The 17,414-nt window shown below is 32.3% G+C and overlaps 1 protein-coding gene across 1 annotated transcript in view; it reads left to right on the plus strand.

Annotated features, from left to right (window-relative positions):
- Positions 1–1,285: 1,285 nt before the first annotated feature.
- The window catches only part of LOC124365353, a 169,302-nt gene continuing 153,173 nt past the window's right edge, over positions 1,286–17,414 (plus strand). Inside the window, exon 1 of the mRNA XM_046821329.1 lies at positions 1,286–1,542. The gene's annotated coding sequence lies outside the window, so the exon portion shown is untranslated. The remainder of the gene's footprint in view (positions 1,543–17,414) is intronic.

Consider the following 17,414-nt stretch of genomic DNA (forward strand, 5'->3'; position numbering starts at 1 on the left):
AGATCATGGCCTAATAATCACATTGTAAGGTAAGGCGTACCTTAGGGATCTATCTTGAAACCTTTGATTTTTATGTACATGAGAATACTAATAAAAAATAAGTACTTAAGGAATGGGAACATAACAGTGTATTCGTATGTCAAAATTAAAAGGATTAACAATTAATTTATAATCATCATAGGAACCAAATTAACAATTTTTAATAATTATAAACATAAGAGTTAAAAGTAACTCTCAATTACATCTGAGTAATAATCGAGTGATACAATTTTGAATTTCAGACTAAGCTAAATTCTTCAGAAGACAGCAAAGGGCTATGGAGCAGTGAGTGACTGCTGTTATTTAGGTAGATTTTGAAGAAAGGTGTTTTGTATTCTTGGTTACCCACTATGGAGAGACTGCACTCAAATTTCTCACGGCACCTTTTCTAAAAGAGAAAACAGGGTTAAAACAAAAAAAAATCAGTTGCACATATTCATTTCATGAATAGAAGGTACTACTTTGACAATACTTATGTTTTACCTTAGAAAATAGAATACATACGTAAAGCAGTATACATGTTGTCAGGCATTTTACTCACCTTTTGAACATATTTCAACAATGAATAAAAACTAGACGTGTCATTTATTGCACTATTCGCAACGGAAGCTTTTGTTACAAAACAATCCGGTGTGGATTTAATCAAACCAAAAACAGAATAATTTTCGCGGCAACGTTGTAATTGAATATCGCCGTACTAGGTTACAATACAGCAATAACAATCGAAGTTTCAATTTGCGATTGAATCAAATAGCGGCTTTGTTGGGCGAGCTATGTGTCGTGTCAGGCTGCAGCATCATCCATCGGGAATTCAATTTCACAGTTTGTACAAAGCGGCGCGGCGCGGCGGGGTCATGCAGAGTGGTGATGAACAACAGTGTCAAGCGTCGGTGGTAGATCAATAATACAACCCGTGAACGTTGATCTTTCCGTCCGCGGTTTAGCTGTCAAGTGGAGTCCGCGAAATTACTCGTATTTAAACGAAAGCGATTTGTAAAATAATAGCTCCTCCCTTGCGGACCTTACTGGGAGGGGGAGTGAGGGGGAGTTTGTACTTGATTTATTCCACAGATGTAAACAATCAATGGGTGGAGGTGGGAGGGGATTAATTCGAAGATGATAACAATTTGTAGATGACAGTGGGCGTCTGTTGAGATACAAAGATTGAATTAGAGAGCCGGACAGGAGATGTGAGACCGGGTGGTGTGAGGGTGGTGGCGGCGTGCGCAGGTGCCGCGGAGGCTGGGGTGGTGCTGGTATAGCTAGTGCCACCGGAACCGTGGGAGAGACCTCCTCTGCCGGCCTCGGAGAGTTCGCCCTACAGAGTCACACCCTGTGCACGCCTCGACACGCCACGTCAGGCCGCATCACGTACACGGTGGTCACGTCGGGACGAGTCTGTGCACGTCGTGACACGTCCACGCTCGCAGGGCTGGGCGCAGCTCCTCTGCCCGGGTCTACGTAAACTTTAATGATCCCACGCACCCTCACGCCGCACTAACGGTAAGTACTTTCTCCCAAATTGGATTCGTTTAGAGGACATCCCCTTTGATTTACCCGACTTCCTTAAGGTCTCTGGAGTAAAGTGCATCAGCGATCAAAATGTGTGATCACTTATTGTCAATGTCATTCCAGTTTTCTCTAGACTCAAAAAAATAATTTTTAAGCCACACCCTATACACTTTTTCAATTTAGAGATTTCTCAAAGAAAGCCTGTTAATACTTAACACCCATATTAGTAATAAAAAAGTCTGTAAGTTAATTTACAGGAACCAACAACCATGTCGTTTATTGTAAACAAACAACCGATACCGACTGTACTTACTAATACGGCTAGAAAAAATTGTTTATTTATCTTAAACTGTAACTGAAACCTTTTACATTTAAATTACACATAAAATTATTGTAATGGAGTTGAACAAACTTTTAGTAGTTAAGTACATAGATGGAGTACGGAGTCATGAATATAATTTTCGATTCGATAAATTTATTGAAATTAATGCATTAAAAGTGGTATGAATTTGTCTGCAAATTAAAATAGTGGCATAATTAAACTTTTTAATTCATAAGTGGTTCATTGGGTAATCAACGGCTTATAAACATAGTATCGTAATGTTTACTGTTCTGCGCTAACCAGTATTTGACAGCCTTTGATATTCACGTTTAATAATATACATGCCAGGTCTCAGGTATCTCACAAAACAGAAGCTGACCGTTTGTGGTGTTATGTAACAAAAGAAAACAGAACCACACACCTTGAAGAATTTTAATTTATTCAGAAAAAATAATGGTATTTCGTTGCATATATTGTCAAGGATTATTGGCGCCAACACAATTTATTATAAATTACATTTTTAACAACCCAATCTTTAGTAAAAGATCTTGATTCCTAATGAAAGTTTCAATATCGAATATACTATAAAAAACTAAACTATGTGATTAAAAGGTAAAAGGATATACAGCATTTAATGAAAACTTTCAGCTTTTATAGAGAAAATTACTTTTGTATACATAAAGTTTTGAGTGTGATGCCGTTAAATGGATAACCACATAATAATAATATTTATGTGAAATATATATATATATATATATATATATATATATATATGTATATATATATATATATATATATATGTAAATATATAGAATTTTTATTTCACGAGTATTTTAAAAATTACTATAGTCTAAGCTTTTTCTGATTTTTTAATATTTTTGAACTCAACACTTTAAGAAATTTAAAATCCAAACGTTCGTGTATAATACACAACGTAATGATTAAACCCGAGCTTGATACGTAATATTTAGCAAATACCTAAGCAACTGTTTACAAAATAAGTGGAGGTAAATTTTGGTGATTAAAAATATTTTTCCATTACTAGTTGTTAACACTAAGCGAATCGGAAAATAAGGCACCTAGAGGATTCATAAATTTTGTCTTTAGAATATAACGCGCCATTAGACCTCGTAGAATTATTTTGACAGGCCTCCAGACCACACTGTGAAATATGCAATATGATGCAATCGCCAAACTTTTACTAAAGCTGCATTACCACAAACAATATTCTATTGCGGAAGACATATCTTGTAACAACAAAAATACGGTTTGTAAATTATTATGTACACATCCGTAAAGACTACATGGAGAAACATCAACATCACTTAGGATGAGGATGAACAATGAACTTAGATCCATGTCTGCACATGCTGCGCAGCATAATACAACTTTTGAGAGTTGTTTTTCTCTAATTAGCACAAAGAAGTTTCAACATTATGAAATTAAAGAATGAACAAAACTGTTGTTAGAAAGATATGAACAAACCAACATATAGGGTCTTAAAAAAAATTACCAGTTGCATTAAATGTGAGGCATTTAATAAAAATCTTTTAAATTCTTTCCATATTTGTTTCTGTTTAGGAAAAGTTATATATTTGATTAACCTAAAGATACCATATAGCATTGTTGTTTATCATGTTGTTAACCTTCATTCTTATATTTTTTAAATTTGTAATAAACATGATTTTGTTAATGTCCCTGAAAAGTTACATAATATTGACGTAAGCGGTCAAAGTGAAGAAACCTTAAGAGATATTATATGTATATATATATATATATATATATATATATTATATATACATATATTTATATATATATATATATATATATATATATATATTATAGCGATCTTGTCATTTACCTCGTTGACAGAGTTTGTGTTAGAGTTACATCGGATATTTGTACCTTGCTTAACCAAGCTAAATTAAGTTCCCGAGAGGTTTAAAAAATTACCTTCTTTGGCTTTATACTCATTTTTTATGGTTCAAGACTCTGGGAGGGATGTGCTAAATATAAAATGAAAAGGGTATTTAAACCCCAAAAGGAAGGAGTTCAGATTCAGAGAGTAATGTAGGAACACATATAATAATTACGTTTGAATTGCTGACTACTACTCTGTCCATGAGGTGATCATAATTTGTTGGTCAACGTGTGCTTTGGTCTAAGGTCGGGACGTCCATCATATAAGACTATAGGCAAAGCTAACTTTCGATTCCAACAAAATCTGCGAGTCTTTCTTCTCAAGTTGATGACAGACCGAGTAATACCCTTTACAAATGTACTAACCCACATTGTCCTTCTGGTTCCTATACAGGGCATCATGATATGGTGGATTTATTGTCTTTAGTACTAATGGTCGTATTAATCTAAGGAAGACGTGACTTAAGCAAAATTGAAAAAGTTTTAGAGTTAAATTAAACCGTCTTCCAGCAATGAAAGCGTTTTATCTATTCACAACTTCAAGAAAAGTCAAATCTTTCCTGCTTTGGTTCTAAAACAGCCAGTTTTGGATATCAAGTCGAGTATGAGTGGTTGGTTGTATGTTTCTATGGGCGTGACCTACGGTGGATGGTTCTTACGAGTGGACATTGTTATAGCTATAGCTTTGGCCATTGGAGCCTGCCAAAGAGTTAGTCTCTTTTTACAAGATGCCATGGCTGATATATCTCCCTTTTAATTAGTTTAATTTAATCTCGGCAGATGACAGTGTCCTTTACTGAATATCCTGTAACTCTGTAAGAAGCGAGGAACACGTTGTAGCATAACTTTAGTAAAGGTTTGTTTCCTTAGAAGGAGTACCAAAGGTTGACTAGTATATGAGACGTTAAACTTTCAATCTAGAGTTAGAGCTCAGGATGAAATCCTGTCTGTGATTTTAATACTTGTTATCAATATCATAGATTGTAATGTATCGACAACCCTCTTATTCTGTTTGATGAGATATTCGCACAGACCAGTGGCCGATAAGGACGGACATAATAAGGCTTAAAAGGCGATCGGCCTCTTCTAGTTCTAGTAAACGAAAAAGGATATGCAATACTTTGATTACCTACAATATCTCAAGCTAAAATAATTTAAGACTACAAGGAGGACAAGTTAGGATAGGTGATTAACATATTAATTGTGCCATTGTTACTAAAATTCATTAATAAATTCGTGCCTGATTTAAACGTAGGGACAAATACCAGTTATAATATTTCATTGCGATAAATTCCATGCATTTATCAATCAGCATTGCCAACTGGTGTGACTAAATGATAATGAAAGACGCATGTGCTCTCTATCTGGTATTGCTAAAGGCAATAACATTTGTAACTGTTTTTGACATTTAAATATCCAGTTTGACCTAGCACATACCGTAGGCTGAATTCACACTCTAAGTGGTTTACGTATGACAACCGTAAGGATGTACAGGTTTTCAGTTAGACAATATGAATAAATCAATAACTAATAAAGCTAATTTATACAGACCAACCCATTTTAGCGTGATAAATATAAGAAGTACCTTACACGCATCTCGAATTTCAGGGTAGTAGGCAACGTAAAAAATATATTTGTCAAATGTATTTGGTAAATATTATTTATAAGATTCTTTGTAATCTAATTAAAATCACAAACTATGAAAAGTTCCTTTATGTGTGAAAGTACCACTTGACACAAAGAATCTACAGCTCCAGCGGTAATTGAAGTTCCATTTCGTTACAAGTCACAGACTTATTGTAAAAGAAATAGAGCACTGAGTGGGTATGTGACCTAGTTACGTTACCTGTTGTTGCATAAACCTCTTTACCAATAAGTTCAGTTGAGGTAGTGTTGTTAGATTTAACGAACACGACCCCTTTTCAGGACTCAATGTAGTGTAGAGTACTTAGGGTGACAAAGAGAACCCGATTGCAAGAAAATCTAGCCTCAAAGCTTCCAAGAAATCTGACTTAAAAGTAGCTGGAACCAGACAATACATCCACACCCAGCGTAGATGGAAAGTCGGTTTTTAATTTCAACATCAGGCCGATTAATGTATGAGAGAATTTTATTTCCATTCAGTATACGTTACTTAGAATTCGAAATGTTTTATTTTGTAACTGACAGCCATTGTTTGAGAAAGGTTAGTACTCTGCCTCGCACTTTTAGTTAGCTCACGCTTTTCAGAAGGGTTATGATATCCAAACATGCCATGAGAACTAGCTGCAGAAATGTGGCACGTTTTAATATAGACTGTTAACGTCGGACCTCAACGTATTAAGGTGATCCTAGTTATAGTACAAAAAGGATGTATTTTTAGAGCTTTGTCGTTTTATTATTTAAAACATACTAAACTAATCTTGTTGAAATTCTGTATGTACCTAACTAAAAAAGAGGACTATCATATATGTGTATTTGAACGCTGGGCGATTAATAAGAGCTCCTCACTATTGGGTTTTACATATCGTTGGAATGCAGACGAATGTTGAAATTGGTTGATAAAAGCTCAGATGTGTCATAAAGGTAATAGCACTTCTTATTTTAAATAATTCTGTATTGTTATGCACGGAGTTCAGCCTAATAAAAAGTTAGAGGAGATACTTTAAAATATTAATATTTATTTCAATAGTAATTGCTCCCCAAATATAAATGGTAACACAGTATCATCGAACTTTTATTATCAATGATGCTATTTACGAATCCAAGAGAAATTTACTTTGAGATATTATTTAAAAATTCTATAAGACCTAACTAATTAAGGAACTGTGAATATGTGCATATTAGTTACTTGAGATGAATTTTTTATATGGTAACTATGCATATTTACAACGGCTGAAGAAGCTCAGAGGAATCGGAACTAACATAGAATAATGAATGTTACTATGGTTGAAAGAGTTGATTTAATGTGAATGTTGAGTTTGCTTCAGCGAACATTCCTCTTAGTGCAGTGTCTGAAATCTTCAATTTTGCACATGATAAGACAATGAGAATGTCCCTTCACCTAGATTACACCTATGTTTTGAAGTTTAAATGCCGTTAATGCCAAAACAATTCAGAGTTAGTCTTAAACTTCTTCTTCACCCTTTTTTTGATCCTTAGACTCCAGAAATCAAGTCTATGACAGCATCAGATTTCATAGGCCGCACTAAGAGGAATGTGAACTAGCGCAAACTTTACATTCACATGGAATAACGAGTCATATTCTCCAACAATATGCAACAACAAGCACATAAAAGTAGTGTCAATTGCTAATTAATGATCCAGGAATGAAGTGACATTTATTAAGTTTAAAACCAGAGGGTTAAACGAGTTAATGTTGCAATGATAAAATAACCCATAGTGATCAGGTTTAAATTGATTTAATTCGTAGACTGTAGTACAGGAAATTATGAGAATACAGTAAAAAAAATGAAAATGAAAAATGACTTTATTAGAGGCGAAGTCAGGACTATACAGTCCGCTCTACCACTTAACCTAAAAAATAACAGTGTAACAGTAAAATAACAGTAAACAGTGTATGGGAGCAAGGACATAAATATAAAGACCATAGATACCTCTATATAAACCTCTATTAAATCAGGTTTAAAAAGGACTTATGGAATTTTCAAGTCCTTTATGAAAATTATCCCAATCCTAATTTTTATAAACGTGAACTTTTGATTGGAAATTGTAGCTTCTGTTGAAAGGTATTTCAAGAATGTATTAATATATTTTATGAACACATTGTTATATGTAAGTTTTACTCTGTTCAGAAACTCGTAGCCACTGTAAAATTATAGAACATTTACCACTACACACACTAAGAAATATGGCCACCCCAAACCGAATATTTGGTAGCTAGGATCATGGTGTACATATTGGCAAGTTAAGAGGATTTTGATATAGCTTTATGCGTTTAATGTCGGCTCTACTACTCATAAGTACATTGTATCTGGACTTATTATCTTCATTTTGGTGGGAAGATTACGAATGTAATAAGATAAATAAAATTTTATAACGATTAATCAAACTTGTGAAAGTCATGCAAGAGCGTCTGACCGTCTGAGCAGCGAGGGTCCGTTATCCTTCAGGATAATGCTTCTCCGTGCTCAGTACAAATATGCGTGATAAGACTTGAACATTGCTTATATAATATTACATCAAGGACCTCATTAAGAAAGCTTATAGAGTAAGACTTCAAGATCCATCTCAAAGGCATTGAAAAATTAATGAAAAATACTGAATTCTTTTTAAGATATCTGACCTTCTCGTGGAATTTTCAGGTAGTTTCGATCTTTCACAATTGCGCTCGTAGAAATTTGTTATTTATCTATTATAGATATAATATCATGATTCCAATACACTGCTTTTTAATCTTAAATATTTATTACAAGTAGAGGCAAGTTTTATCTAATTACACTATTTGTTTTGCTTTTTAAAAGGACGTGTCCGTGATCCTGATTCCGGTGTTATACAGCACAGTCCATATTCTGTGTTCCTTGGGATTCCTCTGTTCCCTGATTTCCTTGCGAAGCCGCTTGTAACAAATCAATTTTTTTTTTCAGCTCGACACAATATTATAAGGCACAAGGTATGTTTTAGGTGCAGAAATACCTTTACGCATGACATTGTGCATTGTGCTATGAGATTAATAAATAACATTGTTAGTAAGAATTTTACATCACACAACCAAATTAAACGTTCTATTGTTTGTGTGAGAGGATCAATACCACAACGATATTCCCCATATTCACCGTTAAAATACGAGTGAGCACGCTTCAACAACTATAACTCTCCGGGCAAGCAGATTGCGGTAATTTAAGCCTAGGCTACTGTGGCGGCAAATTAGATTCGGTTGTTACTATCCGCTCGTTCTTCCTCGACCTTCAAACAGAATGTTGTAATTACTTTTCGTCAATTGGTGCGGTTATTAGTTCGAGTGAGAAGATTATATTACTATTGAGAGAATATGTTTAAAGATATTTAAGTTAATTACTTGACAATAAGGTGTAGTATAGTAAATAGCGCAAAACCTTTTACAACAGTTGCAATGTAATATATTCTCCGTTTCTGTATGAATTACGTACTATGAAAAATAAACTAGCAATATTTTTCAACACGCAATATTTATAAATAATTTGAATGTAAATATAAGAATATATTGTTAAAATTATCCATTTGTGAACGCTTTTATTTTAAAAATTTAAAGTAATTTAAAAATTATCACTTGAGAATATTAATTTAAAATAGCAAAAAGAGAAATTTCAGTACAAACGCAAAGTGCAAATTCACTTTATCCTATAGCAGGAAAATACAGGTAAAGTCTTATATTTGATTTCATATAATTGATTATCAAGCAATCTGAAATTTCATTCTAATTATATTTATGAATTAGCGAAATTCTGATTTATCTATTTGTAGTTAGCTGTGTATTACATTAAAAGAACTTTTAGACCCTGTTACTCATTCTGAGGTAAATATATTTATCAAACTATTAATAATCTATACTTTAGATGGCTTGAATTTTAAACATATTATAGTAAAACTGAACGTACCGTCGTAGTCAGATATTAATTTGATGTTTTAGTATTTCTGTTATATTTTTAAAACTATGTGTCAAACGTAGTCGTATTACGATTTTGATAAAGGTCACCTTGAATATACTGAAAAATAATATAAACCGGCATACTAACATTACTGTTATTTTGTTTGTTTGAAAACGTGCTTGAATATAGAGTATTTTAAGAGCAGTACTAGACAATCAATAGCATTCATTATTATTGTATTGCATTTTCTTTTCTTTCTAATTTACAGAGTAATCTAAAAACTTTTAACTGATAATAATATTATTCTTGCCAATGTCGTACAATATATTAAATTAAGGGTTTTATGGGAGCAATGAATGTAATTAAAATATGAATCAATTTTCATAAAAATATGAATGAACTAGTTTTTAATAGGAGGTGATTGTAATTAAAATGTAATCGTAATTAAAAGGTAATTGGAGTAGTTAAAAATGATTCATATCTTGAAAGGTGGCTGTAATACCATTATGCCTAAAAGAAAAATATTATCTAGTATTTAATATAATCTTACAGGATATTCAGAAAAGAATTTAAAACATATTGAGCTCCATCATAAAATATTTCAAAAGTATAACTATAACAAAACACCTGAAAGGCGCATATATGAGTATTATTTGAGGCGTTCAGAGGTCAATATGACTAACTCCATTAAAACAGAAATTTTCGTAACTAACAGTTAAAGTTACTTTAAGAATAAAAAACTCTGCTATGGTTTTAGCACATTTTAAGTAAACTCATTCACTTTTTACTGTAAAGGGAAGCCTTTTAACACTTAATTAAAAAAAAGAAAAATATATATCTTTAAAAAAATTAAAAAATACCATTTGATATGGAGTTAATCACATTGCCAACTGAAAGGTGGTGACAAAAATTCTGAGTGGTTTGTATACAAGTTACTTTATTAAACAAATACAAAACAAACAAATATCTGTTAAATAAAAAAAGGAATCAGTGTTACTATAGATAACAAAAAATAGTAGGCTGAGTTTGGAAACTAGGAAAAAATAAGTCCTAAGCCTAAATACAGATAACATTTAGGTTCTTTATCATTAGTCTGAGTAGGTAATGCAGTCATCATCACTTCAAGGTTCATTTTCCAGGACACCTCTTTCAGTTTTTAAGTTTTTTTATAATAGTTGTGATCAACTGGAGGTATAAACTTCAATAGGTCCATCATGTCCTTCTTTTTTGCCATGGTGATCGGTCTTGATGTGTTATAAACAAGATCTTGTAGCACATTGGCTAGGTTTTTCCAAGGGACGTCCATGTTCTTTCTTTCGGATGTTTATTTTTTCCAAATGGTATGTCTGGTGAGAAAGTAACTTTATACTTTACAGCAAATGGTTTCGGTCTTCTCAATTCTGATCCATCTAATTTTCAGCCAGTTCACTGGTTTACCTTCAACATTTTTTTTCCTGTTCGTGAAAGATTTTTCTAAAGTCTTCTGTTGAATAGAAGTCTTCATGGTTCATTTCAGTGAGCAAATATTTGTTCGTTTTCCTGCAACTAAGAATAATATCATACCAATCTCTCGGCGAATAGATGTTGCTACTAGTTTTTGCTCTCTTTTCAATAAATAAAAATCTGAGTCGTTTGGGAGGTAACTATGACCTGGTACAAGGAACTTCAAGTCAATAGTTTCAGTGTTGCCACGCTGATTTTGCAGGTATTTCATAAGAGATCAAACAACTTTGATTTTGCGATTTCTGACCGCCACATGAGTCTGAGTACATGACAATATGTTTTGCATTATTGCCATGGATAGTCAGGTGTTTTGTAAGGCAAGAACTTATTTCCTGAGAACCCCTAGAACCTTCTGTTTCAGGCCATACATACATGTAGGCTTTCTTATTATTAAAAACGTGAACACCAAAGTCATAAACATACAGATTTCTTTTTACAGTATGCTACAGATTGTAGACAGTTTTTGGGAAAGCCAAAGCTTTCTAGAGATCGAAAAGTTAACACGTAATAGTCATTCGAACATTTACCCTGGTCTTCCTTTAAAAACTGTCTCTTGCCTGTTCTGCTTTTCTTAGATGTAGCTCCTTCTCAATTTCTATTAATTTCCTTTCATCTTCATTTGCTAGTGTGTCTATTTTTTTAAAACAATCACACACTTGACAAGTGTCTTTAAGTGGTGGTTTAAAATGCAGATTGAAACTAGTTGAAAATACATGATAATATTTTTTTTCTTTAACCGGAGCTTTTTTGGTTTTCATCACACCACAAGACATACAAGTCATACATTTTTTAATTGTTAAGTGAGGGTGTAAATATTTTCTATTGGGGTTGTGTGACCTTGTATAGTGGCTGCAGTAAGCAGGGAATGAATTTATATGGTTAACAACATCAGAAATGTCAACTTTATTTCCTGGAGTTGAATTTCCTCTTCCATCTACAACACAGTTTATTTCATTCTTAACACAACAAATTATGAATTCGGCCATCAGACACTTAAAAGGTTTGTCTAAAAGTTTTACAAAACCCGAATGTCGACGTTCTTGACTCTGACAAAAACGAAAAAACTATGGCTTCTTGGTGGCTTAGACTGATTGGTAGGTCGACGTCTGATAATACTATTTGATTTCACACAACCGTGGATAAATATGTTTTGTTGGGTCTGATTACCTAAAACTGTTAAAATGACTTGAAAAGAGTTTCCCTGTCCTCTGGTGATATTTTGTCATTGCATTTTCTTGCACACTTACACTGTTTGTCATTAAAGACTTTTTCAGCGATTGTATGCCCTGATCTAGTTTTATACTCTTTACCAGAAAGTCTCTTTTTATTGTGTTTTGTCCTCTTCCAACTATCAGGGTTTCTTTTACGTTTACGCCCTCTAACAGCTACAGGGCTAGGCCTAACCTCAAAATTTAAAAATACAGATTCACTGATTTCCTCGCCTAACCCATCATTTGACTGGTGAACCTCATTAGAGTCTGTACTTGAAATGAAGTATTATTAAGTTTAGTACTGTCTAAATCTAAACCTGGTATAAAGTCTGGATCAGAGTCCGTGTTGTCCCCCAAAAATGTCACTTTCACTACTGAGCTCACTCATTGTAGGCTTTTTCCTTATTGAAATAAGCTCATAATATAATCATACAACATAAACAAACATTGTAAAGGTGTTAAAACACCGTCATATTGCACAAACATAACCTTTTACACAAGCAGTTCAACAATAAACAACAACTGTCATGAAAACATGGAGTTAATCACTTTGGCTACTGAAAAACCAGTAAAATATTCAGTTGGCAGAGTAGATAGCGCATTCTAGCGGCAAACCATTAAACTGTGGAGTTAGTCATTTTGCCCACTGAAAATTATTCAATTGACAATTCCAACCCTGTTAAAACCCGAAAATAAAAAAAAAGTGGAGTTAGTCAGATTGGCCTCTGAACGCCTCATTTCATGTGTTCAAAGTAAGACTTTCTTACCGTTACAAAAATAAACTATATCATATAAGTACATGAGATCTTCTCATAGAGAAAAACTCAAGGTGGTTTCATTACAGCCAGTTCTTAACATAACTTAATAAAAGAGTTAAATATTTGTTACATGTACACTAATTTTAGCTCAATCGGGCAAAGTAGTTCCATAATATGCCGGCTATAGTGAGATAGTCTTGAGTTTTTCTCCATAAGAACAATAACGACTTTTTTATCATAACGTTATATCTCATTCAAAAATAAAATTAATACGAAACTATATTCATCTACATTTCTTACGTTATTTATTTAAATTACAATTTTTAATTTGATATCTTTCATCTTCTACACCTTATTGACTATAAGTATAGATTTATTCCATGCTCTAGAATTGTATCTTTACTTTTATTGCTTAAATGTTTTGTTAATAATGGATATTAATTCCCTTGTTGTAAATTAAAATTTTTTATCGTAATTTGTTTAGTGCAGACTGATGAATTCTTATCTCCACACACAGAATGATATCCATGTGGGAATAATTTCATAGAAAAACATTTTCGATTTATTATTGTTATTTTGCGTGTAAATAATGGAATAAACGCAATAAATCAATCTAAAATATCTGCAGAATGAGATAACTCTGATAATTCTATGGATGCAAATGGGGTCGTAAAATCCATAAAGTTTAATATAGTCCCTTGGGAATACAATCAAGATGGCCGTCCGTCCAGGTGGATCGTAAATATAAAATTAACCTTTAATACTTACCCAAGGGAGCGCTTTTTATTGAGGATATAGTTGTCATTCAGCGGTTGGGGAAATCACGTGAGTGGACAAAGTGTAAATGTCTGTAGAACAATCATAAATGTAACGACTGTGGTTGGACCACCATTTGCCTCATCCTTCTCTCTTCCTTGTTCATTGATTACTTATTCTTGCTTATTCCTTCTTAATTACTATTATAATGGATAACCATTCATGCATAACCAAAATTTACTTTTTCAATAATAGTAGCCTAATTGTTTATCTTTATCAAATACTTTTTTATTTGAGGTGGATTAGAAGAGCAATAATAAATTAAATTAAAATACAGATCCTGCATGGATGGGTAGTAAACTTCATAATAGTGGTTGAGAAGCTTAAGTAAAATTTATATACCTCAAATGAAACCTAACTGTGCTAAAAATATCCATAAGTTTAGTACTGCGATTTACAATAATTATTTAAAATTGTTATTTAAAAATAGTTTTATTCAAATTTCAGTTTTGACTGAGAGCTAAATTAATATTTAAAACGCTGAAACCTAAATATCAATTTAGACCTGTCCCGAAACCATTCTAAAAATTATTATTTTATATTATGCGTTTTGAAATTAATTCTCATAGTTAAGTAAATTCATATTCACACCCACGTTCGGATTGGTGATGATATGGAGCTTAACTTAACATTTCAATTACTGTAAATTGGTATTAGTGTTTTTAATGAGTTGTAAACATAAAAACATATTTGTGTATTTGAAAAAAGAAAATTGTTTAATCATTCCAGTACCACGTAAAATTATTTTATTATTTAATTTCAATGAATATTGAATCACAAAAAGTACTTGCTCCGCCGAGTCTCGAACCCGGATCTCTCACTTGCCCTGACATTATGATTAAATTGTATATTATTGTATTATGTATTTACTGTAATAATTTTTTTAGTGTATTTATTTCAATTAGTAAAATGTTAGATTTTTAACAATATATGCGTCTTAGACTTAATTTTCCTTTTCATATTCGTTTGTTTAACAAAATACTGGCCATCTTTAACTGTTATCAAATTAAATACAATCCCGAATAAGATCATTTATAAGAAATATTCTATAGATGCTTTTTATTAAATAGAGCTTAAATAATGTTTGTTTATTCACAATATTTTGGACCTAATAAAAAAACTCGGCTTCACTCACAGTTTCATAGGTTTCACATGTTTATGAACACTTCTGATTCAAGTAGATTAGATTTCCGACGCCAATGTTGAGTTTGCATTGTTACCAAAAGACCAAGAAAATCTAATATTTTGGCCATTGTAAATTACCCAGTCTTAGTATTTTTTTGTTCCGGAAGTGATTTTGTCCGACAAAGAATATAAATATACATATACAAGTTTGAGAAGCCTATTACTGTCAAAAGACAACATAGGTGGGTTTTATAAGAACCTTTAATTTATAGTTAATTTTACATATAAAATTATTTTTTGTTATCTGTATTACAATACTGACCAAGCACTGCATACTTAATATTTGCTTAAATGTACAGTTTAAAGAATTTTTTACTAAAACTATTAATTTTATTTTATGGATATTTTCTTAATCTGCGATCAACAGAGGTTGCCGATCATATTGAAATCAAAACAATTTTTTCCATATTAAGACTATAAATAGAACAAAATTGAAAATACTGGTTAAATTAATTTAAAATTCGATTGTGCTGTCTTAAAATACTGTTTACACAGTACAGTCGATTAAATTTAACAGCTTCATTTCAGTGGGTCTTAGTTCGGAGGGATTTTCGAAATATGAATTATCTTTTTTTCTAACCATGGACCCTACAAGTTTTCATATAAAAATTTAGTATAATCGATCCATTAGTGGATAGTGTATGCTATTGAATGGCAAACACACGAGCACATAGTAAGGCACCATTACATTTTTATACAATAGTACACATTAAAAATATGCATAATTGGTAAAAATTTAAAATAGTTATATTATTAATCTATGTTCTTTCGTCTTTAAAACTATGTTATTCTTTATAATGATGTTTATCTTTTAATTAATTTCTGGTTACAGGTTTTCACTAAAATTTGGTAAATTCTGTTTTACGTTTCATAATTGTTTGACAAAATAATAAAAACGTTAAAATTGGACACATTTAAGACACATTAAAAATGAAACTAGTCTTTGTCACAGTTACTGCTTTGTGTTTTCAAGTGGTAGTACTAAGATTGTCCTTGAGATATATACGTTTAATAGTTCTACGACAGTAATGTCAGACATAAAGTCAGTTTCCGTTCCGCTTGTGTAGTTTAATAGTAGTTTGATATCTTTATATTTCTTGGGCAATAAGGTTGGATATGAGCGTAGTATATGTTACAGAACCCGACTGTACTTTTACACAATCGCTTTGTCTATTTCTAAGGTAGCAAAGTAGGATACACGGGTAGTTTCAGTTACACGTATCCTACTGTACTTGGCCGTAATAGTAAATGCTCGACATTTCTATGTAGTGTTTCTGAGGTAGAAGATAAAATATGAGGGTAGTATGGCCACAGTTGTTATTTTCATCCTCATATTTATTTAGTGGTTAGTCAGATACCAGGTAAGCATCATACGTCTTCTGTGAGTTCTAACGGAAAACAACAATTTATATAAACTTTCTAGCCGGTACTGAGGGAAAATTCAATACTGAAATCATATTCGAAATTATAAAATACTTACAAATATTAGAGTAAGAATGAAATATAAGTTAGTCATTTTTATCAGTAAGTGAGGCTAAGTATAAAATTAAAATAAACTAAAAAAATCTAGAAATAAGAATCAATACAAACTCGCTATCTGTGGCATCTGACAACTAATATACGAAATTCAGTTGCAGTGTACAAAACTTTTAAATCAGTAAAACATAAAATAAAGTAATATGCATTAAAAATAAAGGAAACCACCGTACTTAATCTTAAACTATGGAAGACTAACACTTTTTTATCTTTAAGAAATAATCACAATATAATTAATATAACAATAAATGTTATAAAAATGTGTAGGAGGGGTGATAGATTTAATAAAGGAATGTGTTTAGAAAGTTAAGGTCCCCTCTTTAAATGTCCGCAATTCAGTAAAAAATTTAGGCTTATAAATCAGACTTTAACTAAATTTTATATTATGTGGTAGTTGGAATGTTTATTAATTTAATCTATTTCGTAAATTTAAATGAAATTAAAAACGTATGATAGGATTTCGTACATGTGACATCTTGTATGTCAAAAAATAGAACACTGCGTTTCAAAGATTGGAATCTACCCTCTTCATCAGGTCCCAAAACATTAACGTAAAATATATTAAATATGATCAGTTTTAAGGAAAATGAGGTTAAGTTTAAGGACTACTGGAAGGTTGTACGTCAAGAGCCAAAAGTGGCTAGAGAAAGCACAAAATAGAAGCGCATTGAGTACCATAAATGTACCCACCAGCATGGGCGTATATAAGGGGGGCTTAGGGAACTTTAGACTTCCTAAATTTTGAAATACAAACTTTAAAATTGCACCTAGTAATTAGTTTTAAACTAGAAGACATGCAAGAGATCTTATAGCCCAACAATTTCTCTGGGGAATATTCCGGGGTCCCTATTTTTGGAGGTTATTGTATACCTCCTTAACCATTCAGTGAGTTATCGCCCCTCTCGACATATTTGCGCCACATTGGCCACCAGCGACAGTGAAAGACTGAGTTCGTCGGTAAAATTATTCATCGCCAATAACAAACTTGAAACAAATAATAAAAATATGTACCGTATCAACTAAAAACAGTGTTACTAAAACACTA

This window comes from Homalodisca vitripennis, chromosome 6, assembly GCF_021130785.1.
Source record: "Homalodisca vitripennis isolate AUS2020 chromosome 6, UT_GWSS_2.1, whole genome shotgun sequence".
NCBI lineage: Eukaryota > Metazoa > Arthropoda > Insecta > Hemiptera > Cicadellidae > Homalodisca > Homalodisca vitripennis.